At 38.1% G+C, this 27,880-nt stretch overlaps 3 non-coding genes across 3 annotated transcripts; 1 reads left to right on the top strand and 2 right to left on the bottom strand.

Moving 5' to 3' along the window:
• Positions 1-699: 699 nt before the first annotated feature.
• LOC122069325 lies at positions 700-806 on the top strand. The gene has a single exon (XR_006137432.1). It is a non-coding gene; the product is annotated as a small nucleolar RNA R71 (small nucleolar RNA).
• Positions 807-19,474: 18,668 nt separating this feature from the next.
• LOC122069327 lies at positions 19,475-19,581 on the bottom strand. The gene has a single exon (XR_006137434.1). It is a non-coding gene; the product is annotated as a small nucleolar RNA R71 (small nucleolar RNA).
• Positions 19,582-25,442: 5,861 nt separating this feature from the next.
• LOC122069324 lies at positions 25,443-25,549 on the bottom strand. The gene has a single exon (XR_006137431.1). It is a non-coding gene; the product is annotated as a small nucleolar RNA R71 (small nucleolar RNA).
• Between the last annotated feature and the right edge of the window lie 2,331 nt (positions 25,550-27,880).

Genomic DNA, 27,880 nt, shown 5'->3' with positions numbered 1-27,880 from the left:
CATGAGGAGGGCCATATGCTTTTCCAAATCACTTACCCTTCTTGCCTCTCCAGTATTGGTAAACCTAGGGGGTTGTTGATAAGATGATAGGAGAGGAGACCTAGGGAAACTAGCCTGAGGTCCTACATTTAGCCTAAGAAAAGTATTTGGGACAAAAGGTTGTTGTGCAAAGGGAGGCCTTTGGGGTCCAGGTTGACCTTGACTATGGAAATTGGAAGGCTCTACTTGGTTGCCCGGGTTCCAGGAGAAATTTATGTGATTTCACCATCCTGGATTGTAAGTGTTACTATATGGATTATTCTGATATAAGACATTCACACTTTCATTGGAAGTGTCCCCAGAGGTTTTAGGGCATTCTTCTATAACATGTCCAGGGGACTGGCACCAAGCACACATCTTAACCAAGTTGACTGATGATGGCTCTCTAGGAACAATAGCCACAATCCTTTTGATAAGGCTATCTAAGTGGGCTTCCTTGGCTACTAACCCATCCAAAAAATACCCATTTCCTCCTATGGTTCTTTCACTTTCTTCGGTTGATTCCCACTTATGGGTTTTGTCAGCTAAGTCAAATAAGAATTCCCATGCCTTTCCTTCATCTGTAAAGGATGTGAATCCCCAGGGCACATAGACTCTATCATTTCTTTAGTTGGGTAATCAATACCCTCATAAATTATTTGACATAAATAACATAAGTCTAGGCCATGGTGGGGGCATTCTTGGAGTAGAACCTTGAATTTCTCCATAAGTTTGGAAAAGGACTCACTAGGCTTTTGCCTAAACTAAAGGATATCACTTCTAAGCTTATTGGTCTTGTGAGTTGGGAAAAACTTCTTGAGGAAGGAAACTATGAATTTCTTCCATGTGGTTATGGAATTTCTGGGTAACCCATACAACCACTTCTTAGCTTGGTCTTTTAATGCAAAAGTGATGAACCTAAGCTTAACAGCATCATCAAAAAGCTGTTGGATCTTAATTAGAACACATACCTCTTCAAATTCCCTTAGAAATAGGTATGCATCCTCAGAGGTCAGCCCATGAAAGTGGGGCAACATAGTGATGTATTGAGATTTGAGCTCAAAATTATTGCCCTGGACTTGTGGTAGAACTATGCAAGAAGATTGGGTTGTTCTAGCGAGGTAGAACCTATCTTTCACAGATTTAGGTGGAGGGTTTTTCTGTTGGTCTCCCATATTGAAAGGTTTTAAATAGAACAAATGTATAGGGTCGCTACTTGTTGGATCTCTTCTTTCCAACCGATTCTTAGCATTACTTACCCACCTAACACTCATGCAACAGAAAACTACCCACAACTAGAGTAAGATAAGCACAAAAGAATGGAAAGAAAAAAAAAAATTTTTTTGGGTTTTTTGGGACCTTACTGGTAGGGATCTGGGTTTTCTTAGGTCAATTACTGAGGTACTGTTACAGGGCGAAACTTATCTTTATCATACTATAAGGCTTGGAGACCTCCACTGATACAACTGTTATTGCAATTTTTTCTTCTCAGGAATTCAATAAAAGAAAAGAAAAAAGAAAATAAAGCAAACAAAGCACTCTGATTTACCAAAAGAAAGCGAAAAATAATATGAAACTGTCTCCCCGGCAACGGTGCCAAAAACTTATTTGAATTTTAAAAGTAACCGCAAGCGTATGGATCAGTGTAGCTAATGAGTCAAACACAAGGAGAGCAGCCACTTTATTTTAAGCTTCTTTTAGTAATGTGAAAGTATAATGATTGACATTGGCAATCTACTTCTAACTACCGCCCTAAAACACATACATCTAAAAGCGTCCTAACCAACACATCTAGGAATTTAAATACTTCAAACCATGCAAATAATAAGTAAATAACTAAAAGTAAAAGTGCTGAAATAAAATAAATAAATAAAAAGGGACAAAGGCTAGAGAGAGGCACATAAGTAGGTTTCTATACTTATCCCGAGGGATGCACCGCAAATAATGCAAACTTCCCTACTTGACTAGAGAGTAACTCTTACAAGGGCTTCACTACATAGCTCTAGGAAAAGGGAGGCAAAGTAAATAACTAAAAACAAATGCAATAAAAGGATGGTTCATAACTAGAGAGGGGCAAAGCCAACATATGCATCTAGCCAAGGACCTTGGGGGAAAGGGAAAACAATAAAGTAAAGACTGAAATTAAAATCCTAAGTTAAGAAGAAAAAGGTAGTCAGGAGAGGGAATGAGAAGGGAGTGAGAAGACTACTATAGAAGCCTACTGACCTGAACTTCAATACTTGAACTAAAAACTTAATCGATTTGAGTTACTACCAATACTAAAAACCAAATCTGTAATAAACCAAATCTGAAATTGCTAGTACTAGAGAAAACAAATTTGAAAGATAAACTTGAACTTGAAAGAAGATGCTCCATAGCTTGTTCTTGTCACCTAGAACTAGAGAATTAAAATTACAATACCATAAACCATAAACATGAAAGAAAACTTGCATTCATTATAAAACTCCATTACAAAAGTGTTTAACTAAAAAGTAAGAAGAACTAAAAGCGACTAAACCTAGAGAAGAGAACTAGAGAAAGAGATAAAACCCTAAAAGTAAATTGTGCCTAAGAAGAGAGAAAAAGAGAGCTCAAAAATAATCACTAGCCATGCTCTCCTTTTGAGCCTTTTTTTATTTATAGAGAAATAGGGAGAGACCAATGGTTAGGGTTTGGGGGGCCCACAACTGTGAGGTGGAGGAGAGAGAAGAGAGAGAATCATAGGAGAGGAGATCTCCCATGATTTTCCTATATTTGTTTTCTTTTTTTCTTCTCTTTAATATTCAATCTTATGCAAAGCCCACCCCCCCGCCCTCTTGATAATTTTCTTCCCTTGATTAGATCGAATTTGACAATATTTGGTAGTTCCATCCATGCCCTTGTCTTTTTTTCTTTTTTTTTTTCTCCCTTTTTTTCTATTTTCTCTTTTATTTCCTTATTTCTCTCTCCTCTTGCACAAGAAACCCTTTGGCTGACCTTCTTTGAGTAATGAGTAGGAGAGAGAAAATATTCTAAAAATAACCTCCCAAAAAATAGTAACCAAGAGGTTCAAACTTGAGACCTCCTAATAAGGAAGGGATTTTGCACACCATAACTCACCAACTACACTAGGTAGTTGTTATTACTAAAAACGAATCTTCAATCACTTAAGGGTGTGGTCCATCGATCCTTGTTGAAATTTGAAATATTCTTTTGTACCCCTGGGACAATTGCAAATGGGCTGGTTCTGCACCTCGGTTTAGTTCAGATCCATTATTCTTTTTCTAGTCCGAAAAGAATAATCACTTGTATAGTTGACCAAACAAATGTGTACCTTTAATTGAACATATCTATCTTGCTTAAAATTTTGTCCTCTTCGCAACCATGAAAAGAAATAGGACCTCTTTACGTGTAAAATTGAAGATATAGCACCTGATAGTCTTTAAGGCCTTGAAAATATAAAACCTACAAAAAGAGAGTAAAACTCAAGGTAGCTGGATTCTAAATATGTAAAATGCATGTTTTACTACCCTAGATTTCACACATAAATGTGCTCATCAGGATTTGTTCTTATATTACCTATAGACACAAACATATGTATATTTTCTCTTTTCTTTTTCCTTCCCCTTTGTTTGGCATCTTATGAATGATAACCTATCTTTGGCACAAAGAAAATCTCTTTTTTTTTTCATGGTTTGAAATCTTTAGGCATAATCAATTCCACAATTCAAGTCTTCATTAGAATAATCGGGATAACATGAAAATCCAAATATTTCCTCATTCTATTACCAAGTGTATTACATAGAAAGGGGAACAACTTTCCTACCATAGGCAAGATAGGTAAGTAACAAGGTGAGGAGACAACTCTTGGGGTGGGTGAAAATTCAATAACTCTTCTAGGCCCATCACCTTGAGTCCATATTGTCGGCTGATATATGTAGGCAAATAAAAAGACGTGTGAGTCAATCCCATCAACTTGATATAGTTGTAGCAAGGGGTCTTCATCAAAAAATCTTCTTGTGGCTTTCCTTGACATTTCTATGCAATGTCCTTTGTAGTTCTTCCTTGTAGGTACTCATTCCAATCATCAATGAGTTTGAATTCTGGAGCTTCCCTCCTTTCTTGGTAACCAAGAGCCCCAAGTTGACCTGCATTTGATGTCCGATTCAACTTCAGCTTATCAAGTAGCTGTAGACACCCAATTTTTTCACCCTCCCCCGGCTATGATGAAATGTGGATCTTAAATGCAACTTTCGGCTTCCGATCAATAGAGATGATGATGGAAACATTCCACTACCTGAAACCGTGGAAACCCTTGCGCAGGAGAGGAGAGGATCCAATTTTGACTTTCTATATATGAAGGAATCTAATTAAGATGACTGCATAGATGGATAGTGCTTGGAAATACGATTCTGATGATATATGGCACGACAAAATTGGATCAGCGGATCTCCCGCGATCATCCCTAAAAAATTAAATTTTTTCGTACGTATGCCGCGCACATTGAAAAGCTTGTTGGAAACCTAAAAAATCCCCTAACTCCCCCAAACACCCTAAAATTCATCCCCTACCAACCCAGATAACCTGAAAACATTACCCTACCTAAAACCCTAGAAACCCCCGTACAGGAGAGAAGAGGGTCAGATTTTGACTTTTTATATATGAAAGAATCCGGTCAAGATGATTGTACAGATGGATAGTGCTCGGAAATACAATTTTGATGATATATGGTACATCAAAATCAGACCGTCAGATCTCTTATGATCATCAACAAAAAAATCCATAATCGTACATGCTAGCCAGTTGCCCATGGCTACTGCCCATGGGCTGTAGCACATGTTTGCTAGCCAACCCGTGCCCCTGCTGCCCATGCCCGTGCCCCTCTGCCCATGCCCACGCCCACACCCTCTCTGCCCATGTCTGCACCCCCACAGGCCCATGCCATCACCTTTGCCAGCTCTTGTCCATGGCTGCAGCACATGGCTGCTGCCCATGGCCGCGACCTATGCTCACCACCTATACCACTGTGCAGTGCCATAGTGTTGCACACCCACACCACCCACGACATTGCCCACATTTCCTGCCCTCCTATACTGACCGTGCCCTATGCACTTTGGCCCAATCTTGGGCACCGCCTTCAATGGCCAGGATTAGTATTCCACTGACCCGATAGGTGACCAAGAAATCCTTTTTTTGCTAAGGAATCTCTCTCCCAAAAAAACCCTATTTTTCCCATTGGATAAAAGCCCTCTTCACCCACTTTAGTCCAAAAACACTCTTCATCTGTTGGATAAAGATCATCTCTCTTTCCCATTGGCCAGAAAAACCTATAAATATCCCCCTCCTTTGGATTTTACATACAAAACAACCTCACCTCACTCTATAGTAGTGAAGCTCTGCCCTCTCTCCTCCCCTCCCCCTCTTGATTTTCTTCGGTCTTCGAAGCGATCTTCATCAAGATCAGAAATCTTTTGGATCTTCAAAGTGTTCTTCAGGACTTTGAAGGTCTTCAATCCAAGTTTTTAGTCCATCTAGTTTTTTCCAAAAATAGTGTGTTCTTCAACTCCCTCCTTTGAGTGTTCTTGATCTTTACTAGAAGTAGAAACCCCCCCCCTCTGAGGTTCTTCGGGTCTACAATGAGATCTTTGTCAAGATCCGAAGTTCTATTTGGATCTTCAAAATGTTCGTCGGGGCTTTGGAGATCTTCAGTCCATTTTTAGGTCAATCTGTTTCTTTCCAAAAATATTCATTCCTAGCAGAAGCCCTGTCCAAGTGCCCCTGGAATCCTTTCAGAAATAGTCATTCCTAGCTGAAGCTCTATCAAAGTGCCACCTTAGCCTAGCCCTCCCCTACCCTATCCTCAGCGGAAGCTCTGCTGAAGTGCCACCTCATTCTAAAACCAAAAATAGCCTTCCCTAGCTAAAGCTCTGTTCGAATCTAAATCCAAAAATAGCCTTTCCTAGCTGAAGCTCTGTCAAAATCTAAATTCGAAAGTAACCGTTCCTAGCCAAAACCCTGTCCAAATATTATCATAATTAGCTCTCTCAAGAAAGGAAGTTGGAGGTCAAGACCATCTTCCTCTAATCCAGGAGAACACGAAAGATAGTCTATGCCAGTACCAATCAGGGGCCCACTCCTCTTGACCAGAAATAGGGGTTAAGTTCAGGTTCAGTTTCTCAACCAAATTGTTATCATGTAGACTTTATATAGACCTTGTTTTAGTGTAAATAGTAGTTTAAATTCAGTCAATATATAAATGTGTGATAACTAAGCCATGCATGTGGAATAGTAATAATTATGGAAAATGTTCGTTCTTATGCATCTAGTAGGAAGACCGATTGAACTGGGCAGATTGGGTGCCTAACACCTTCCCAATCTGTAACCTAACACTTACCTTAAATCTCTGGACCAGACCAATTATCGATCCCTTTCTCCGAAATTGGGCCCACCCCCGGGTCCTAGGCCCATAATCCTAGGTGGCGACTCCAAACCCTTTTATATGATTCTGATCCCCATATTGAACTATCATTAAACCCCCCCCCCATCTAGAATGAAAAACTTTACACTCTTACAAAATAGGACTCCACGAATCTCCGAGTGACGATATGGTGATGTGGGGCCCACAAGCAAAACACACGCACATGCGACACACCCCTCCCTTACTAAAGAGAGAAAAGAGGAGAGAGGGTGGAATTGATGCAAGCCCTTCCCCCCCCCCTCAAAAGGGGAAGAGAGAGCCGTCTCATTATTTCCAACCGCTACCCTCATAGTGGTGCCACTAGGGAAAGAATGTCAAGCTTCCGACACTAGATGCTACCATTAAATGCAAGAACGTTTTTCACCACCACATATTTTTGAAAAAATGTTTGGCTAACCCCATGTTTGTAATTGTATTCACTAACTGCATCATGCATCGTGCTCGAAGTGAAATCATTTTACGAGGGTATTCCCTATCATGCCCGCACCCTCAGAAAGGTCAGTACATGTTATGGAGAGTACTCTGAGAGCAAATGATACCCGCTTCCTATATAAGAGTGGAAGGTATCGTCAAACGGCAAGGATGTTGTAATTGTGCCAGCACCCTCGGGGAGGTCCACGCACTTTATGACATTCTGAGATCAAATGTGTCATCAAACGAAGAGGATGTCCATAATTATGCTAGCACCCTCAGGGAGGTCCATGCACTTTATGGCATTCTGAGATCAAATGATGGTTACCCTACATTATACTTTTGCACACAATCACTCACGGTTCCATCGTCCCATGGCCAATTGCTTAACCTCGTGTGTAGTCACGAGTAATGGGAAAGGAAGTCACCCCCTTGATCTCGTAGCTACCGGTGTATCAAAAGGATCACGTACCTTGTGTATATAGATCCTTGAAATAACCTAGAGGGGGGTGAATAGGTTATCCTAGTGAAATTTAAACCTCTTCAAATTATGGTTCCAAAAATATGATTTCTGAATAAAAAATACGGAATGATAAAATACTCACAATCACACAACACCAAGCTTTATAGTGGTTTGACTCAACTCAAGTCTAGTCTACTCCCTCCAAGTTCCAGTTGTAAGGTATTTCACTAGCTCTCCCTTTTAGTACAGTAGGTAGGGTAGAAAACCTTTACAGGATCTTATTCAGGATAAGAGTATCCTTACAATCTCTTTCCAGGTAGAGAGGCACCTCTTACAATCCCGTTTCATGGTGGAGAGTCACCCAACTCTTTTTAGGGTAAGAGGATCCTTACACAATCCTAATTATAGTTTAGGAAAATGTAAAAAAAAACAAAATTAATCAAGTGGAATAAATGGTTCGAGTTTACCTCGTGCAGTGCGTGCAAAAATGAATATGCAAGTATAACTTTGAATGCACCTTTTTGAAGTCTCCCCTAGGTGTGTGCTGATGAGAGAGACTTGGCTAAAGTCTTTTGAGTTCTTGGAGAACGTGTTTGACTTCAATAAAAACACCAACAATAATAGCAGTTGAAACTCACCAATGACTTTGATATGATTGCTTAGAGCTCTCTTAATTGTTAATTATTAAAGTCATTAGTGGGGTATTTATATAGGTAGAGGCTAGGCTTAATTAGGGTAATGATATCACCCAATTTGGAAGGAGAATATTTTCTAATGGATAGAAAATTTCTCAACTGGCAGTTTCTACTTCCCAATCGACAGTTGCCGCTTCCTAGTCCAGCTGTGAGAAACTAGCCATTAAGACTCATAATATAGCCGTTATATAGCCGTTTGAGTCTTTGGAGGATCAAACGGCAGTTGCCAGTTGCTTTCTGTGAACTATTTAAATCACAGGCAAGTGATCCGGAATTGATCTGGCTAGTCGGTTCAATTTTTAGAAAAATCCAACAGTTGTCAGTTCCCATCCGACAGTTGCCGATTGACTTCTATTCGTAGAGTCTAATGGAAAAACCATCAAAGAGGTGAAGCGACAGTTGCCAGTTCCCATCCGACAGTTGTCGATTGACCTTTGTTTTGTGTTTTGACTGTCTGGCAGTCACGCAAGGGGTTTATAATGCCTTGGGATGATATGTTAAAGATTTCCATGATTAATATGCATGAGTGTAGTACGTATGAAGTGTGTGAATTATTCCCTAATCTAGGAGTATCCAACTCTTCAACTTGAGTTCTTCCACATTTTCAATATCTTCAAATTGATTCTTCCACTTCTTTAATGTCTTTTAGATATCTTCAGAATATCTTTGTGTTCTTCATCTTGAGTTCTTCTAACTCATCAATCCCACTTGTATCTCGGGCTTCTTGAAGTGGTCCCTTATATTGTGCTTCCACAATGTGATCCTTTACATGACACTTAGAGAAATAGCTATTAGAGGTACCACTTGTTTGTTATCATCAAAACCTTTGTGGAGAGGGATATTCCCAACAATCTCTCCCTTTTTGGTGATGACAAACAAGTGGATTAAAGAATAAAAAACTGCTGTTCATGAAAATTAAAATGTATATTTTATATTTTAATCTTTAATCAACTCCCTCTTCTTCTCCCCTTTTGTCAACAACAAAAATGGGAAAAAAATTATAAACAAGGCTCCCCCTGAGCATGTGCATATAAAAGAATTTATAATAGAGGCAGTTCAAGCATGTGGCAACACATATAAACATAATGCATCAATTATATTTATATAGAAGTTCAGAACATTGCATTACAAAAGATGCCATACTTAGGACATTACACAACAAAAGCAAAACAGGGATGCCAGATTTCAAGGGAAGGGAAAAAGATAGCTGAAATGACTGTCTATTCTTCAAAAGAATCAATGATCTCTTGAGTCTTCTTGTCAATGTGAGCCATAAGGTGTGATTCCATTGCTGCTAGCTTCTTGTCAAGCCACTTCATAGTCACAGGTTGATTCGAGGAGCTTCATTGTCCTTCGGAAGTGGAAAGAGGATTTTGGATCCCCATGTGACGGATGGAGTTGATGTCAAAAGGTGTCTTATCCTCTATCATAGGTTCTCCACTGAAATCAATGCCAAAGTGGGAAAAATTTTGGCCCAAAATTCATCCATAGGGAAGATTATTGATTCTTCCTTTTCCACCGGCTTGGAGAATATGATAGATGATGAGGTAAGGGAGGTTGATTTGAATTCCATCACAAATACAATAGGTGATGTAGGCTTGGAAAGGGATAATGGCATCACGGTGTCCACTTTTGGGAAGGATGTTGAGCGAGACAATGTAGTAGATGATATTGGCAAGTTCAATTAGCTCGCTATTTTTTGTAGCCTTCACTCCAAGGTAATTTTCATTATCTTCCCATATACCTTGTCTTAATCCATGAAGTCCTTGCCTTCACTCCAAGGTACTTTTCATTATCTTTCCATTTTGATACTCATTGCTCCTAATTCTTCAATTCCAAACTCAATATCAATGCCTTTGACGATACTGTTGATCCTAATGTTCTCTTCGTACCCTTCAACCCTTAGTTTGCAATAAAAGAGGTGAACAAGTCTAGGGTAGCATCGGAATCCACATTGGAGTATGCCAACCCAACCTAGAATACCAAAGTATTCTTCCAAACCAAAAGTATATAGGGATTGAGTATCAATATCCTTATTGCTCTCAATCTTCTAGTTCTCGAACAAGTCCCACGATTCCATTGCTTCCGTGGAGACGAAATCCATCTCGGTAGCAGGTCTCTTCTTGTTAGCGCGAACCTTCTTAGGAGATATGGAGATGGAAGAAGGATGGAAGAGAGATAGGGTTTTAGAGGAATGAGGTGAGATTTGTTGAGAGTTTAGGGTTTTAGACAAGGGAATTAGGGCTTCTCTGATTTCGTTTAGAGGAAATGAGAGTGGAAGATGAATAGTGCAGTGAAATCCCGTAAAAAGGGTTCAACAATGACCTATCCGATGGGTTTAATTCGTAAACCCAAGACGAACCAGTAGTTACCGGTTGTAAGCAACAAGTGTCGATTGGACAGAAAAATTAATTTTTCAATATTTTTCAAGAGTTTTTCGTCTTTCCAACTGAGAAAGGGGGTTTTGCAAATATGAAAGGCAGTGAATTTATCCAAAAGTATTACATTTGCCCAACTCCTTCCTTGGAGTACAAAAATAGTCTTCACTAAGGGTTTAGTGAAAATATCAGCTAACTGTTTTTCAGTTTTGATCTACTCAAGAGTGACATCTCTATTTTTTATTGTATCTCTTAGGAAGTGATGATGAATATCGATATGTTTGGCCCTTGAGTGTAAGATGGGGTTCTTATTCAAGTTAATGGCACTTGTGTTGTCACACATGATTAGGCAAGCATCAAACTTGACTCCTAGGTCTTAGAGTGTTTGCTTCATCCAAAGGATCTAAGCACAACATCTTCCAGCTGCTACGTACTCAGCCTCGGTGGTGAAAAGAGCAATATAATTTTGTTTCTTGCTGAACCAAGAAATGAGGCAAGAGTCAAAAAAATGACAGGTACTACTAGTACTTTTCCTGTCAATGTGGCATCCTGCAAAATCAGCATCTGAGAAGCTGACAAGATCAAGAGGTTGGTTTTTATCCTTTAGTAACTAATCTGGCTTTATTTCTTACAATATTGCCATCTTCATCCAACTTCTTCCGAAAGACCCACTTGGCACTAATGATGGTGTGGTGGTTAGGTTTTGGAACTAGTTCCCAAACCTGACTTCTTTCTAACTGGTGAAGCTCTTCTTGCATTGCAACAATCCAGTCACTATCCTTAAGTGCTTCTTCTATGTTCTTAGGTTCAATTTTGGAGATAAATGCAGTGTGGTTCCATATCTCACGGGATTTGGATCTAGTTTGTATTCCTTAGTTCAAGTCTCCTATTATAGCATCTATGGGATGGTTTCTATGGGGTATGATATCCCTAGGTACAATTTCTACTTCGTGATTAGGAACATCCTTCTCTTTAGGTTATTCAAGAGAGAAAAAATCTACTTTATTCTTTAAGACATCAATATCATCATCATCATCAATAAGAGGTTCATGCATAGTAATAGGAAAAGATTCATCAAATCTAACATTCATGGATTCTTCAACCATTAGAGAACTTTTGTTAAAGACTTTATATGCTCTACTGTTTAGAAGTATCCTAAGAATATCCCTTCATCAGATTTTGCATCAAACTTTTCATGGCGGTCTTTAGTGTTTAGGATGAAACACTTGCAACCAAACACCCTAAAGTAATCTACCTTAGGTAGTTCACAAAAGTATAGCTCATAGGGAGTTTTGGAAAGAAGGGGTCTAAGAAAAATTCTATTGAGTACATAACAAGCAGTATTAATGGCTTCAACCCATAGGGATTTGGCCAAGGAGTACTTATTGAGCATAGTCCTAGCCATCTCTTGTAGTGACCTATTTTTTCTTTCAACAACCCCATTAGATTGAGGTGTCCTGGGAGCGGAGAAGTTATGGTCAAACTCTCCTCCATGGTCACTCCTGTTAGAGGTTACTTTATAGCCTTTCTGATTTTGTAATCTCTTGCATAAGGTTACAAACTCATCAAAGGCATCATTTTTATTTCTAAGAAATATAGTCCAAGTAAATCTAGAGAAATCATCCACAACAACAAAAGTATATAATTTACCATTTAAGCTTGAAATATTGATGGGACCAAACAAGTCAAGGTGAAGAAGTTCTAAAGGCCTTGAGGAAGAAACAATGTTCTTAGCCTTGTGGGATACCTTGGTTTGTTTGCCCTTTTGATGTATCACAAAAATGTTCTTTATTGAACTTAATCTTAGGAAGATTTCTAACAAGGTCCTTAGATACAATTGTTTAGATTAACTTGCCATTTACATTTCCAAGTCTTCTATGCCATAATGAAGACTCACTATGGTTAGAGACCAAGCAAGCATTCAAGGAGCTTGTTTCATCAAGCATATATACATATATGTTGTTCTTCCTAGATCCCTTTAATATTATACCATTATTAGCATCTTTTAGATAGCAATGAGATACATCAAAATCTAACTTATAACCTATTCCACACAATTGGCTTACGCTAAGTAGGTTATAGTTCAGGTTTTTGACATAGTATACATTTGAGATAGAAATACCATTTATCTTAATCTTCCAAATACCAGCAATTTTCCCTCTGCTATCATATCCAAATGATACCCATCCTCCATCGTAGTCCTGTAGGCTTGAGAATAAACTTCTGTTGGATGTCATGTGCTTGGAGCATCCACTGTCAATCACTTATGCGTCTTGAGCTTTGATCTTCAAGTAAATCTATAATAGAAGATCAATTATACATTGGTCCCCACAATCTCATGGGTCCGTCATTGTTAGTGTCAAATGTCCCTATGGGGACCCAAGTGGTCTTGTATCTTTTAGGTCTTTGATATGACCTTGGGTTTCTTTGAGATCTCTGAGATTCGTACGATCTATTAGACACTTGAGATGTATATGAATTTTGAGGTTTGTATTTCCCATATGGTCTATATGACTCTTAAGGGTAGGCTCTTTGGAGTTGCCTATAGGTTCTATCAATAGTGTATCCCCTTTGAGGTTGGGGTCTATATCTAGGTCTAGGATCCTCTTATGGCTTATTTTTCCTTCTTTGAGGTGTGTAGTAGGCATTGTTTATCTTGGTCCTAGATCTCTCATTTTGAGAGATAGTGGGATTTCTCTTGCATTGTCTAGTTGAATGCCCTATTCTTTTACAGAGACCACACTTGGCATAGAATGTGGATGCTTGATTACCTTCATTCCTTCTTGGATTCTCCTTTTGTTTTTCTTTTCTCTTTGATGGGTTTTTTCTATAACCCAATCCTTCTCTATCATTAGGACTTTTTCTTTGAGATGTAAGAAGGTTATCAAGGTTCTTTTGACCTTGGGTAAAGGTACAAAGAGTAGAGTTTAACTTTGAGTTTTCTTCCTCAAGTTCACTCACTTTGGAAGTCAAAGGATCCACTCTTTTATTAAGTGTGTCAACTTCCTTCTCTAGTTTATGTTTTTCTACTTCTAATTTAAGACTCTCTTCATATAGGTTTTCGAAGGTTTCTTGAAGTCCTTCGTTAGAATCATTTTCTAGAGTTTTAGTATGAGTTAGTTGGCTTACCTCATTTCTTCTTCTCTAAGAGCTAGGTTGGTGACTTCTTCTAAGTCATTCTTTTCTTCATCACTTGAATCCCACGTGGTAGTGTATGCTTTCTTCCTTGTCTTGTGTGGACACTCTATTCTAAATTAACCCGGTTTCCTACAATCAAAACATACTACATCTTTCTTGTTAGAAGATGATTCTTTTGTTTTGTTCTTATACTTACCTTTTTCACTATAAGATTTATCACCATAGGTTTTGCTTTTATATGGCATTCTTCCCTTCTTCTTAAGAAATTTATTGAATCTTCTTGTGATGAGTGATATCTGCTTTTCCATGTCGAAGTCTTCTTCATCATCATCATCACTTACCTCTTCAATGTTTTGAGAGGATTTCAATGCTATAGTCTTCCTCCTTCCTTCTGAGATTTGTTTATCAGCTTGCAATTCGACTTTATTGGTTTGTAGGGAGACCAACAAGTAGTCTAGGGAGATCTTTGTAAGATCCTTTGCTTCATCAATTACGGTTTTCTTCGGTTGCCATGAGGTTGGTAGAGACCTTAGTATTTTTCTCACTTTTTTAGCATTGGTGTAGATCTTTCCTAGGCTCTTAAGACTATTTACAATATTTGTGAAACGAGTAAACATTTCAGTGATAGTTTCATTTTCATACATAGTAAATGTTTTATATTAGGAGACAAACTTATCTACTTTCCTTTCCTTCACTTCTTCCGTGCCTTCATGAGTAACCATGAGCATATCCCAAATTTATTTGGTTGACTCACATGCATGCTATCACTCGATCAAATTCTTCTTCATTGACAGCGCATTGGAGGAAGGTGATTGCTCTGAAGTTGTACTGGATGAGGTTCACTTCATCGGCCATCCATTCACTCTCGTCCTTGGGTACCATTTTTCCTTCAATTTCTTTGGTGATTACATATAATCCTTGTTCTATGCCCCTCCATACGAATATGTTGTGACCGCACACAAATTTCTTAATTCTGCACTTCCAGAAGGAGAAATTTGTTCCGTTAAAGTAAGGGGGTCTTGAGGCGTTTATGCCCTCTGGTGGTCCTTGGGATGTGGCCATGGTCTTTAACTCACGTTAAGACTAAAATAGTCCTAAAACTTTTGAACTCCCGCTCTGATACCAATTGAAATAATCTAGAGGGGTGAATAGGTTATCCTAGTGAAATTTAAACCTCTTCGAATTATGGTTCCCAAAATGTGATTGTTGAATAAAAAATGCAGAATAATAAAATACTCACAATCACACAACACTAAGGTTTATAGTGGTTCGACTCAACTCAAGTCTAGTCCACTCCCTACAAGTTTCACTTATAAGGTATTCCACTAGCTCTCCCTTTCAGTACAGTAGGTAGGGTAGAAAATCTTTATAGAATCTTATATGGGAGAGGAGTATCCTTACAATCTCTTTCTATGTAGAGAGACACCTCCTACAATCTCGTTTCATAGTGGAGAGTCACCCAACTCTTTTTAGGATAAGAGGAACTTTACACATTCCTAATTACAGTTTAGGAAAATGTAAAAATAATAGAATTAATCAAGTAGAATAAATGGTTCGAGTTTACCGCATGCAGTGAGTGCAAAATTGAATATGCAAGTATAACTTTGAATGCACCTTTTTGAAGTCTCCCCTAGGTGTGGGCTGATGAGAGACTTGGATGAAGTCTTTTGAGTTCTTGGAGAACATGTTTGACTTCAATAAAAACACCAACGCTAATAGCAGTTGAAACTCACAAATGACTTTGATATGATTGCTTAGAGCTCTCTTAATTGTTAATTATTAAAGTCATTAGTGGGGTATTTATATAGGTAGAGGCTAGGCTTAATTAGGGTAATGATATCACCCAATTTGGAAGGAGAATATTTTCTAATGGATAGAAAATTTCTCAACCGGCAGTTGCCGATTCCTAGCCCAGTTGTGAGAAACTAGCTGTTAGACTCATAATATAGCAGCTATATAGTCATTGAAGTCTTTGGAGGGGTCAACCGGTAGTTGTCGCTTCCAATTGGAAGTTACGATTACTCTTTGTGAGCTGTTTAAATCACAGACAAGTGATCCAGAACAAATCCAGCTAGGCAGTTTAATTTTTGAAAAAATCCGACAGTTGTCGGTTCCCATCTGGCAGTTGCCAATTGACTTCTATTCATAGAGTCTGATGGAAAAACCAAAATAGAGGTGAAGCGACAGTTGTTGGTTCCCATCCGACAGTTGTCGGTTGACCTCTATTTTATGTTTTGACTGTATCGAAGTCACACAAGGGGTTTAGAATGCCTTGGGATGATTTGTTAAGGATTTTCATAATTAATATGCATGAGTGTGGTGCATGTGAAGTGTGAGAATTACATCCTAATCTAGGAGTATCTAACTCTTCAATTTGAGTTCTTCCACATCTTCAATGTCTTCAAATTGATTCTGCCACTTCTTTAATGTCTTTTAGATGTCTTCAGAATATCTTTGTGTTCTTCATCTTGAGTTGTTCTAACTCATCAATCTCGCTTGTATCTTGGGCTTCTTGAAGTGGTCCCTTACATGGTGTTTCCAGAATGTGATCCTTTACATGACACTTAGAGAAATAGTTGTTAGAGCTACCACTTATTTATTATCATCAAAACCTTTATGGAGATGGATATTCCCAACAATCCTGTCAAGGAAACCTTGTTGGTCCTATTGCATCCACAGTATGCTCGCATCATGTAGAAAATAGATGAAGAAGCTAATAGCACCACAAGCTAACAGTAGAACTTGTTTGTGATCTTGAAAAGGAATGTTCCTACATCATATTCCCATCGTAAAGAATTGCTTTCCTAGGTGGGTTTCGGATAGAAGGTCCTCCTCCTTAAGAATAATGTCCAAATACGTGACTTAGGGGAAATCCCATCAGAGTCACGTAAAGTCCCGAGAAAATCAAGAGGAAGGACAGCTAGTGGAAAAAGAGCAAGGAAAGCATGACTTAATTACATGGAATATTTTATGAGAATATTCTCGATAAGCCATTTGTATGAATCTCCCTCTTATGACATTGAGTGGACTAGGGAAATCAAACCCTATCCACCCCTATCATTAAGCGGGCTAACTTTGGATGGTTATTGGTTGTTAATTGATGAGCACATTTATTTGTGAATGTAGTATAGTAAAACATGCATTTTACATATTTAGAATGGAGCTACCTTGGGTTTTATTCTCTTTTTGCAGGTTTTATATTTTCAAGGCCTTAAGGACTATCGGGCACTATATCTCCAATTTTACATGTAAAGAGGTCCTATTGCTTTCATGGTTGTGAAGAGGACAAAATTCTAAGCAAGATGGATGTGTTCAATTGTAAGTACACATTCATTTAGTCAACTGTACAAGTGATTATTCTTTTCGGACTAGAAAAAGAATAATAGACCAGAACTAAACCAAGATGCAGAATCAGCTCATCTGCAGTTGTCCCAAGGGTATAAAGAATATTTCAATTGCCAATAAGGATCAATGGACCACATCCTTAATTGATTGAAGATTCATTTTTGGTAACAACAACTACCTAGCATGGTTGGTGAGTTGTGGTGTGCAAAATCCCTTGTTTATCAGGAGGTCTCAAGTTCGAACCTCTTAGCTGCCATTTTGTTGAGGTTTTTTTTAGAAGATTTTCTCTCTCCTACTCATCACTTAAAGGAGGTTGGCTAAGATTGTTGTACGCAAGTTTGAAGAAGAGAGAGAAAAAATAGGAAAGAAGAAAAAAAAAACAAGGGCATGGATGGAATTTCTCATTAAAATAGAATATTGTCCAAATCTAAGCAAGAAAAATCGGCCAAAGGGGGTTTCTTACATAAGAAGAGAGAGAAAAATAGAAAAAGAGAGAAAATATAGAAAAAAAAAAGGTAAGAAAAATCGTGGGAGATCTCTCTCCACACATTTTCTCTCTTCTCTCTCCTCCACTTCATCAACAAAATAAAAAAAAAAATCTTATTTTTTTAAAAGCTAAAATCATTAGCTTCCCTCCCCCATTCTCTATATAATAGAATTAACACAAAGGGAGGAGGCACTTCATTCTTCTTCTAGGATTTTTTCTTAGTTGTTCTATCTCTTTCTCTAGTTTTCTCTTTCTCTAGCTCTAGTTCTAAGTTTATGCTTTAAACACTTTTGTAAGTTCCTTTTATTCAATTAATGCAAGTACTTTTATTTTTTATTCAGTCTTTTATTTTTATTGTTTAAACAATTGAAGTTGTAATTTTCAAGTTCGAGTTCTAGGCTTAGTTCTAGGTGACAAGAATAAGCTATGAAGCATATCTTTCAAGTTCAATTTTTTTTCTTCAGATTTGTTTTCTCTAGTACTAGAAATTTTAGATTTGGTTTATTCCAGATCTGATTTTTAGTACTAGTAGTATCTCAAATCGATCAAGTTTTCAGTTCAAGGGTTGAAGTTCAAGTAAGTAGGCTCCTTTAGTAGTCTTCTCTCCTCCCTCTCATTCCCTCTTCTGACTACCGTTTCTTTCTTAATTTAGGATTTTAATTTCAGTCGTTACATTATTGCTGTCCCTTTCCCCCAAGGTTCATGGCTAGTGTATGTGTTGGCTTTGCCCCTCCTAGCCATAGAACCATCATTTTATTGTTTTTATTTTAATTATCTCCCTTTCCCTAAAGCCAAGTAGAGTAACCCTTGTAAGAGTGACTCTCTGGTCAAGTAGGAAAGCTTATACTATGATGCATCCCTCAGGCTAAGTAGAGAAACCTACTTGTGAGTCTCTCTCTAGCTTTATCCCTTTTCTTTTACATTATTTTTATTTCAGCATTTTTTTTCCTTCATTGCTTTTCAATTGTGTGTGGTGTTTATTTTCAGCTATTTATTTATTTAATTATAATTACGTGGCTTGCGTGGTTAAATTCTTAGATGACGAATGGTTAGGACGTTATTTTAGATACATATGCTTAGGAAGGTAATTAAAATTAGATCACAATCATTAATCGGTTCACTTTCACATTATTAAAAGAATCAAAAAAATAAAGTGGTTGCTCTCCCTGTGTTCGACCCGTAGCTACACTGATCCGTACGCTTGTGGTTACATTTTAAAATCTCAAACAAGTTTTTGGCGCCATTGCTGGGGAGACAGTTCCATGTTATTTATTATTTTCTTTTGGTAAATTGGAGTGCCTTGTTTGCTTTGTTTTTTTCCTCCTTTTCTTTTATTGAATTTCTAAGAAGAACAACTTGCAATAATAGTTGTATCGGTGGAGGTCGTCATGCCTCATAGTATGATAAAGATGGGTTTCGCCCTATAGCAGTACCTCAGGAATTGACTTGAGTAACCCCGGATCCCTACTGGTAAGCTCCCAAAAAGCCAAAAAAAATCAAAAAATCAAAAAATAATCAAAAAATAATTAAAAAAAAAGTTTTGCTATCCATTCTTTTGTGCTTGTCGTAGTCTAGTTGTGGGTAGTTTTCTATTGCATGAGTGTTAGGTGGGTATATAATACTAAGAATCGGTTAGAAAGAAGAGATCCAACAAGTAGAGACCATATACGTTTGCTCTCTTTAAAACCTTTCACTATGGGAGACCAACATCAAAACCCTTCACCTAAATCTCTGAAAGATAGGTTCTACCCTGCTAGAACAGTCCAACCTTCCTACATAGATCTACCACAAGCCTAGGGCAATAATTTTTAACTCAAACCTCAATACATCACTATGTTGCCACACTTCTACGGGTTGACCTCTAAGGATCCATACCTATTTTTAAGGGAATTTGAAGAGGTATGTATTATAATTAAGATCCAACAGCTTTCTGATGATGCTGTTAAGCTTAGGTTTATCACTTTTGCATTAAAATACCAAGCTAAAAAGTGGTTGTATGGGTTACGCATAAATTCCATAACCTCATAGGAACAGTTTATAGTTGTCTTCCTTAAGAAGTTTTTCCCAAGTCACAAGACCAATAAGTTTAGAAGTGATATCCTTCAGTTTAGGCAAAAGCCTAGGGAGTCCATTTCCAAACTTATGGAGAGATTCAAAGATCTACTCCAAGAATGCCCTCACCATGGCCTAGACTTATGGCATTTATGTCAAATAATTTATGAGGGTATTGATTACCCAACTAAACAAATGATAGAGTGTATGTGCCCTGAGGGATTTACATCCTTTACAAATGAAGGAAAGGCATGGGAATTCTTACTTAACTTAGCTAACAAAACCCATGAGTGGGAATCAATCCAAGAGAGTGAAAGAACCATAGGAGGAAAATGATATTTTGTGAATGGGATAGTAGCCAAAGAAGCCCATTTAGATAGCCTAATCAAGAGGATTGAGGCTATTATTCCTAGAGAGTTATCATCAGTCAATTTGGTTAAGATTTGTGTTTGGTGCCAGTCCCCTAGACATGTCATAGAAGAATGCCCCAACACCTCTGGGGGCACTTCTAATGATAGTGTTAATGCCTTATATCAGAATAATCCATATAGTAACACCTACAATCCAGGATGGAGAAATCACCCAAATTTTTCTTGTAATCAGAGCAACCAAGTAGGGCCTTCCAATTTTCATAATCCAGGATAACCTGAACCCCAAAGGCCTTCCTTCGTACAACAATCTTTTTCCCAAAATACTTTTCCTAGGATAAATGTAGGACCTCAGGCTAGTTTTTCAAGAGCCCCTTTCCTATCATCTTATCAGCAACCCCTTAGGTTTACCAACACTGGAGAGGCAAGTAGAATAAGTGACTTGAAAAAAAAAATATGGCCCTCCTCATGACAAACCATCAAAATCTTACGAGAGAACTCACCCAAGTTATCTCAATTATACGTGAGAGGGAAAAAGAAAATTTACCTAGTCATCCAAAGCCTAACCCTAAGCATCATCAGCCTATTAGTTCACAAGCACCAACTAATGCACCACTGAATATAGTACAAGGTCAGACCCAACAAGGGCCCTCTAACCAATGTAATGTTGTTTATACCCTTAGGAGTGGTAGAGAGTACCAATAGAGCATTCCTAAATCTTCTCCATCTATTACTCTTTTAACTCTCCTTCAGTTGAGGACACAAATGTGCCTCTTGTTCCAAGTTCGTCTGATGAACCTAAAGATTCTTTTAAATTAAAGATGATTTGGTTGAGGAAACCAAAAATATTTTTTCTAAAAAGGAGCAAATCCCTAACAGTCCTTATGTTCCTCCTGTCCCATTTTCTAATCGCTTGGTAAACAAAAAGAAGATTGCTTCTATGGATGAAATTTTAAAAGTCTTCAAAAGGTAGAAATGAACATCCCTCTTTTGGATGCAATATCCCAGATCCCCGCCTATGCAAAGTTACTTAAAGATTTGTGTACTAACAAACGTATCACTAGTGTGCCTAAAAAAGCGTTCTTTGCAGGTAACATTAGTTCTATAATTACTCAGCCTATAGCAACCAAGTATAAGGATCAAGGGAACCCTACCATATCTTGTGTCATAGGCAACACCCACATTGAGCATGCCTTACTTGACTTTGGGAGAATTGAAAGCCACTGGAACTACTCTTCAGTTGGCAGATAGGTCTGTTAAGATTCCTGAAGGGATGATTGAGGATGTCTTACTAAAGGTGGGGGAATTTATTTTCCCTATTGATTTCATTGTGTTAGATATCAAGCCCTTATCAACCAAGAATGAGATCCCAATAATTCTAGGAAGACCATTCTTGGCTACCAGTAATGCATTAACCAACTATCGGAATGGTTTCTTAAGGTTATCTTTTGGCAACCAAACTGTTGAGTTTAACATGTTTAGGATAGGCAAGGAACCACATATAGAAGAAGAGATCAATATGCTTGAGGATTTTCTGTATTTTTCTGATGATTTAATTACCAACTTTGATATTGATTCTGATTCAAAAGTCCAAGAGTGTATGGATGAGTTGGACGATGATAGTGAAAATTTTTCTTCTGAAGTCTTGAGTCTTCACACACCTGTGGAGCCCTTAAGACCCCTTTCCAATTCCATTCCCAAACCTTCCATAATTGAGCCCCCTAAGCTAGATCTTAAGGAGTTGCCATCTAATTTGAGGTATGCTTTCCTAGGGCCTGACCAGAATCTTTCTATAATAATTTCTTCAAACTTGACTTCTAGCCAGGAAGAGGAGTTACTTAAAGTGTTAAAAGATAATAAGAAAGCCCTAGGTTGGACCATAGCTGATATCAAGGGTATAACCCCTTCTATTGTGTAACATCATATACATCTTATGGGGGATTCCAAACCATCCACGGAACCCCAAAGAAGTGCTAACCTAGTGATAGTGGAAGCCATTAAGAAAGAGATCCTAAAGTGCTTGGATCATAGAATAATTTATTCTATTTCTGACAGCTAATGGGTAAGCCCAGTTCACATAGTGCCTAAGAAGTTTGGGGTGACTGTAGTTCCCAATGCCAATAATGAACTAATTCCAACCCATGTCCAATCAGGGTGGAGAGTCTGCATAGACTACGGAAAACTTAATGTGGCAACTTGGAAAGACCACTTTCCATTGCCATTCATTGACTAGATGTTAGAGAGGTTAGCTAGACATAAATACTATTGTTTTCTTGATGGATATTCCGACTATAACCAAATCCCAATTGCTTTAGAGGACCAACATAAGATCACTTTTACATGCCCATATGGAACATTTGCTTACAGGTGTATGCCCTTTGGGCTTTGCAATGCCCCTACTATGTTCCAATGATGCATGATGAGCATCTTTTCTGACATGGTCAAAAAAATTCTTAGAAGTATTTATGGATGACTTTTTAATTCATGGGAATTCCTATTTTGAATGTCTTCATCATCTTTCCCTAGTTTTGAAAAGGTGCATATCTAAGAATTTGGTTTTGAATTGGGAGAAATGCCATTTTATGGCTAAATCTGGTATTGTTTTGGTCCATATAATATCCAAGGAGGGAATTAAGGTAGATAGAGTCAAAGTGGATTTAATTGATAATTTTCCACCTCCTTAATCTGTTAAGGACGTCCGGTCTTTTGCAAGGTATGCGGGCTTCTACAGAAGGTTTATTAAGAACTTTAGTCCGTTAGCCTGAGCTCTCACTTCATACTTACCAAAGATCAAACTTTTGAGTTTTCTAAAGAGTGCCTAGAATCCTTTAAATAACTTAAGAAGGAGTTAACCAATGCACCCATTGTTCAACCATCTGTTTGGACTGAACCTTTTGAACTAATGTGTGATGCTTGGAATTTTGTCATAGGAGTTGTTTTGGGTCAAAGGATTAATAAGTTACCCATTATCATTTAATATGCTAGTAAGGCCTTAAATGATACACAACTCAATTATACAACCACTAAAAAAGAATTTTTAGTTGTTGTGTTTACATTAGAAAAGTTTTGGTCTTACTTAGTTGGTTCACATGTGGTGGTGTCTACTGATCATTCTGCTCTTAGATACCTAGCTCAGAAGAAGGATGCCAAAGCCCGTCTCATTAGGTGGGTTTTACTTTTGTAAGAGTTTGATTTAGAAATTTGGGATAAGAAAGGAGTTGAAAACCTAGTTACAGACCATTTATCTCTGCTTCCCAATTCCTTGATTATCGATTCTCCAGTCAATGAGAACTTTCCAGATGAACAGTTATTTGTAGTGTCCAGTGAACTATGGTTTACTGACATTGTCAACTTCTTAGTTTCAGGTGTGATTCCGGATCACTGGTCCACCCAAAATAAGTATAGGTTTCATTCCCAAGTTAAGCACTTTTTCTGGGATGATCCTTATTTGTTTAAGATATGTCCGGATCAGATTAACCGACGATGTGTTCTTGATCATGAGCAACATTATATTCTCTCTTTTTGCTATGATTATGCATGTGGTGGACACTTTGGACCTAAGAAGACTACGGCAAAGGTTCTCCAACACGGATTTTATTGGCCCACTCTTTTTAGAGATGCTTTTGATTTTTTCAAGGCTTGTCCCGCCTGCCAATCTTTTGGCCATATCAATAAGAGGAACATGATGCCCTTCAACTTTATTTTGGTAGTTGAGATCTTTCATGTATGGGGCATCGATTTCATGGGACCATCCATTCCCTAATTCCTTTGGGAATTTGTTTATACTTTTGGTTGTTGATTATGTTTCTAAATGGATAGAGGTCATACCTTGTAAATCTAATGACCACAAAGTGGTGGTCTAGTTTCTCAAAGAGAACATTTTTCCACTATGGTGCACCACATGCAATAATTAGTGATAGGGGTACTCATTTTTGTAATCGGCCTTTTGAGGCCTTAATAAAAAAGTATGGATCACCCATAAGTTATCTACCCGTATCACCCCCAAACTAGTGACCAAGTGGAGGTGTCGAAAAGGCAGATCAAACAAATCTTTGAAAAAAACTATTAATCCGAACCATAATGATTGGTCCCTTAGGCTCATTAATGCCTTGTGGGCCCATCAGACTGCATTCAAGACTGACCTTGGTCAGTCTCCCTACCGTTTGGTGTATGAGAAATCTTGTCACTTACCAGTTGAGTTGGAGCATAAGGCCTTTTGGGCCATCAAGAAGCTCAACTTTGATTTATCTGATGTGGGAATTCATCGTAGGCTCCAACTATCTGAGTTGGAGGAACTTAGGAATAATTCCTATGAAAGCTCTAGGATTTACAAGGAAAAGATCAAAGCTTTTCATGATAAGCACATTCTGCATAAATCTTTTACAATTGGTGATAAGGTCTTATTATACAACTCTCGATTGCATCTTTTCCTTAGTAAGCTTAGATCCCGATGGTATGGATCATTTATTATCCACAACATATATCCCCATGGGGCTGTGGAGATTCTGAATCCAGGAATAGGGATAATTTTGAAGGTTAATGGTCAGCGTTTGAAACCGTTCCTCAAGTTTCTTACTACTGGTAGTGAAGAGGTCATGGATCTCCATGAACCTTTTTACACTGATGACTAACTTTTAATCAGGCATGACCCCCTTGCATTGTCTTCGCTTTTAATTCTTTCCATGCATTGAGGACATTACATGACTTAAGTGTGGGGGAGGGAAACCAGTTTTTTCTTTTTACACTTTGTTTTGTTTGTTTTTCTTTTTATTTTTGAGCTTGCTAAGGATGAAGTCCTACTTTAACTTTTGGCTAATGATCATACCACTCGGTTGCTGGATGTATAAAAATAAAATTTTTGATTAAGGTACCCATTTTGAACGTATAAGAACCCTGTTGAGAAGAAAGAAACAAGCATGTGTCTTGAGATGGGACTTCCTTTTGAACAATAAGACCCTTGTTTTATGGTGTTGGACTAGATGTAAGTTTGTGGGTTCCTTGTACTTTTGATTTGGAGTTGATACATTCTTTTTAATTTGGCATGAGTTGATAAATGCATAATTTTAAATGAAGTGTGAAATGCGATATAAAGAATAATAAGAGTTGATTCCCTTGGAACTAAATAGGGCATTACACCTCAAGAAGCGTGGTGTCTTGATCGAAATTCTTAGGAAGGTAACTTCTAAAAGAACTCGAGCATCACTGTCTTTGTGGGCATCTGTGAAAAGTAAAGCTATATAGTAACTTGTGTGTCTGGTGTTTGCTCTACCATGTTATTTAGGCGAAAAGTAGTGGAGTAGAATAGAGTTTATTAAGCGAAAAAAGGAGAAAGAAAATAGGACCGGGGAAATAATTTTGGACTCAAATATCAATACATCACTAAATTGCCCCACTTCCATGGATTGACCTCTGAGGATGCATACCTACTTCTAAGGGAATTTGAAGAGGTATGTGTTCTAATTAAGACCCAACAGCTTTCTGATGATGCTGTTAAGCTTAGGTTTATCACTTTTGCATCAAAAGACCAAGCTAAGAAGTGGTTGTATGGGTTACCCAAAAATTCCATAACCTCATGGTAACAGTTCACAGTTGTCTTCCTTAAGATGTTTTTCCCAACTCACAAAACCAATAAGCTTAGAAGTGATATCCTTTAGTTTAAGCAAAAGCCTAGTGAGTCCTTTTCCAAACTTATGGAGAGATTCAATGATCTACTCCAAGAATGCCCTCACCATAGCCTAGACTTATGGCATTTATGTCAAATAATTTATGAGGGTATTGATTACCTAACTAAACAAATCATAGAGTCTATGTGCCCTGAGGGATTCACTTCCTTTACAAATGAAGGAAAGGCATGGGAATTATTACTTGACTTAACTGACAAAACCCGTGAGTGGGAATCAACCCAAGAAAGTGAAAGAACCATAGGAGGAAAAGGATATTTTGTGGATGGGATAGTAGCCAAGGAAGCCCATTTGGATAGCCTAATCAAGCGGATTGAGGCTATTGTTCCTAGAGAGCCATCATCAGTCAATTCAGTTAAGATTTGTGCTTAGTGCAAGTCCCCTAGACATGTCATAGAAGAATGCTCCAACACCTCTGGGGGCACTTCTAATGATAGTGTTAATGCCTTATACCAGAATAATCCAAATAGTAACACCTACAATCCAGGATGGAGAAGAAATCACCCAAATTTCTCTTGGAATCAGAGCAACCAAGTAGGGCCTTCCAATTTTCATAATCAAGGTCAACCTGGACCCCAAAGGCCTCCCTTTGTACAACAATCTTTTTTCTAAAATACTTTTCCTAGGTCAAATGTAGGACCTCATGCTAGTTTTTCTAGGGCCCCTCTCCTATCATCTTATCAGCAACCCCCTGGGTTTACCAACACTGGAGAGGCAAGTAGAATAAGTGACTTGGAAAAAAATATGGCCCTCCTCATGACAAGCCATCAAAATCTTATGAGAGAACTCACCCAAGTTATCTCAATTATGTGTGAGAGGGAGAAAGGAACTTTACCCAGTCAACCAAAGCCTAACCCTAGGCATCATCAGCCGGTTAGTTCACAAGCATCAACTAATGCAACACTAAATATAGTACAAGGTCAGTCCCAACAAGGGCCTTCTAACTAATGTAATGTTGTTTATGCCTTTAGGAGTGGTAGAGAGTACCAACAGATCATTCCTAAATCTTTCTCATCTATTACTCCTGTTAACTCTGTTTCAGTTGAGGACACAAGTGTGCCTCTTGTTCCAGGTTCGTCTAATGAACCTAAAGATTCTTTTGAAATTAAAGATGATTTGGTTGAGGAAATCAAAAATGATTCTTCTGAAAAATTACAAATCCCTAACAATCTTTATGTTCCTCTTGTCCCATTTCCTAATCGCTTGATAAACAAAAAGAAGATTGCTTTCATGGATAAAATTTTAAAAGTCTTCAAAAAGGTAGAAGTGATTATCCCTCTTTTGGATGCCATATCCCAAATCCCTGCCAATGCAAAGGTGCTTAAAGATTTGTGTACTAACAAACGTATCACTAGTGTGCCTAAAAAAACATTCTTTGCAGGTAACATTAGTTCTATAATTACTCAGCCTATAGCAACCAAGTATAAGGATCCAAGGAGCCCTACCATATCTTGTGTCATAGGCAACACCTACATTGAGCATGCCTTACTTGACTTTGGCGGAAGTGTGAATCTTTTACCTTACCATCTGTATAAGCAACTAGGATTGGGAGAATTGAAAGCCACTGGAACTACTCTTCAGTTGGCAAATAGGTCTGTTAAGATTCCTAAAGGGATGATTGAGGATGTCTTACTAAAGGTGGGGGAATTTATTTTCCCTAATGATTTCATTGTGTTAGATACCAAGCCCTTCTCAACCAAGGATGAGATCCCAATAATTCTAGGAAGACCATTCTTGGCTACCAGTAATGCATTAACCAACTATCGGAATGGTTTCCTAAGGTTATCTTTTGGCAACCAAACTGTTGAGTTTAACATGTTTAGGATAGGCAAGCAACCACATATAGAAGAAGAGATCAATATGCTTGAGGATTTTCTGGATTTTTCTGATGATTTAATTACCAACTTTGATATTGATTTCAATTCCGAACTCCACGAGTGTATGGATGAGTTGGATGATGATAGTGAAAATTTCTTTTTAGAAGTCTTGAGTCTTCACACACCTATGGAGCCCTTAGGACCCCTTTCCAATTCCATTCCCAAACCTTCCATAGTTGAGCCCCCTAGGCTAGATCTTAAGGAGTTGCCATCTAATTTGAAGTATGCTTTCCTAGGGCCTGACTAGACTCTTCCTATAATAATGTCTTCAAATTTGACTTATAGCCAGGAAGAGGAGTTACTTAAAGTGCTAAAAGATAATAAGGAAGCCCTAGGTTGGACCATGGCTGATATCAAGGGAATAAGCTCTTCTATTGTGCAACATCATATACATCTTATAGAGGATTTCAAATAATCCACGGAACCCCAAAGAAGAGCTAACCCAGTGATAATGGAAGCCATTGAGAAAGAGATCGTAAAGTGCTCTGATCATAGAATAATTTATCCTAT

This window comes from Macadamia integrifolia, unplaced genomic scaffold (assembly GCF_013358625.1).
Source record: "Macadamia integrifolia cultivar HAES 741 unplaced genomic scaffold, SCU_Mint_v3 scaffold577, whole genome shotgun sequence".
Classification (NCBI taxonomy): domain Eukaryota; kingdom Viridiplantae; phylum Streptophyta; class Magnoliopsida; order Proteales; family Proteaceae; genus Macadamia; species Macadamia integrifolia.
Note: the sequence above shows the minus strand (reverse complement) of the source record. Positions and strands in the feature narration are given on the sequence as shown.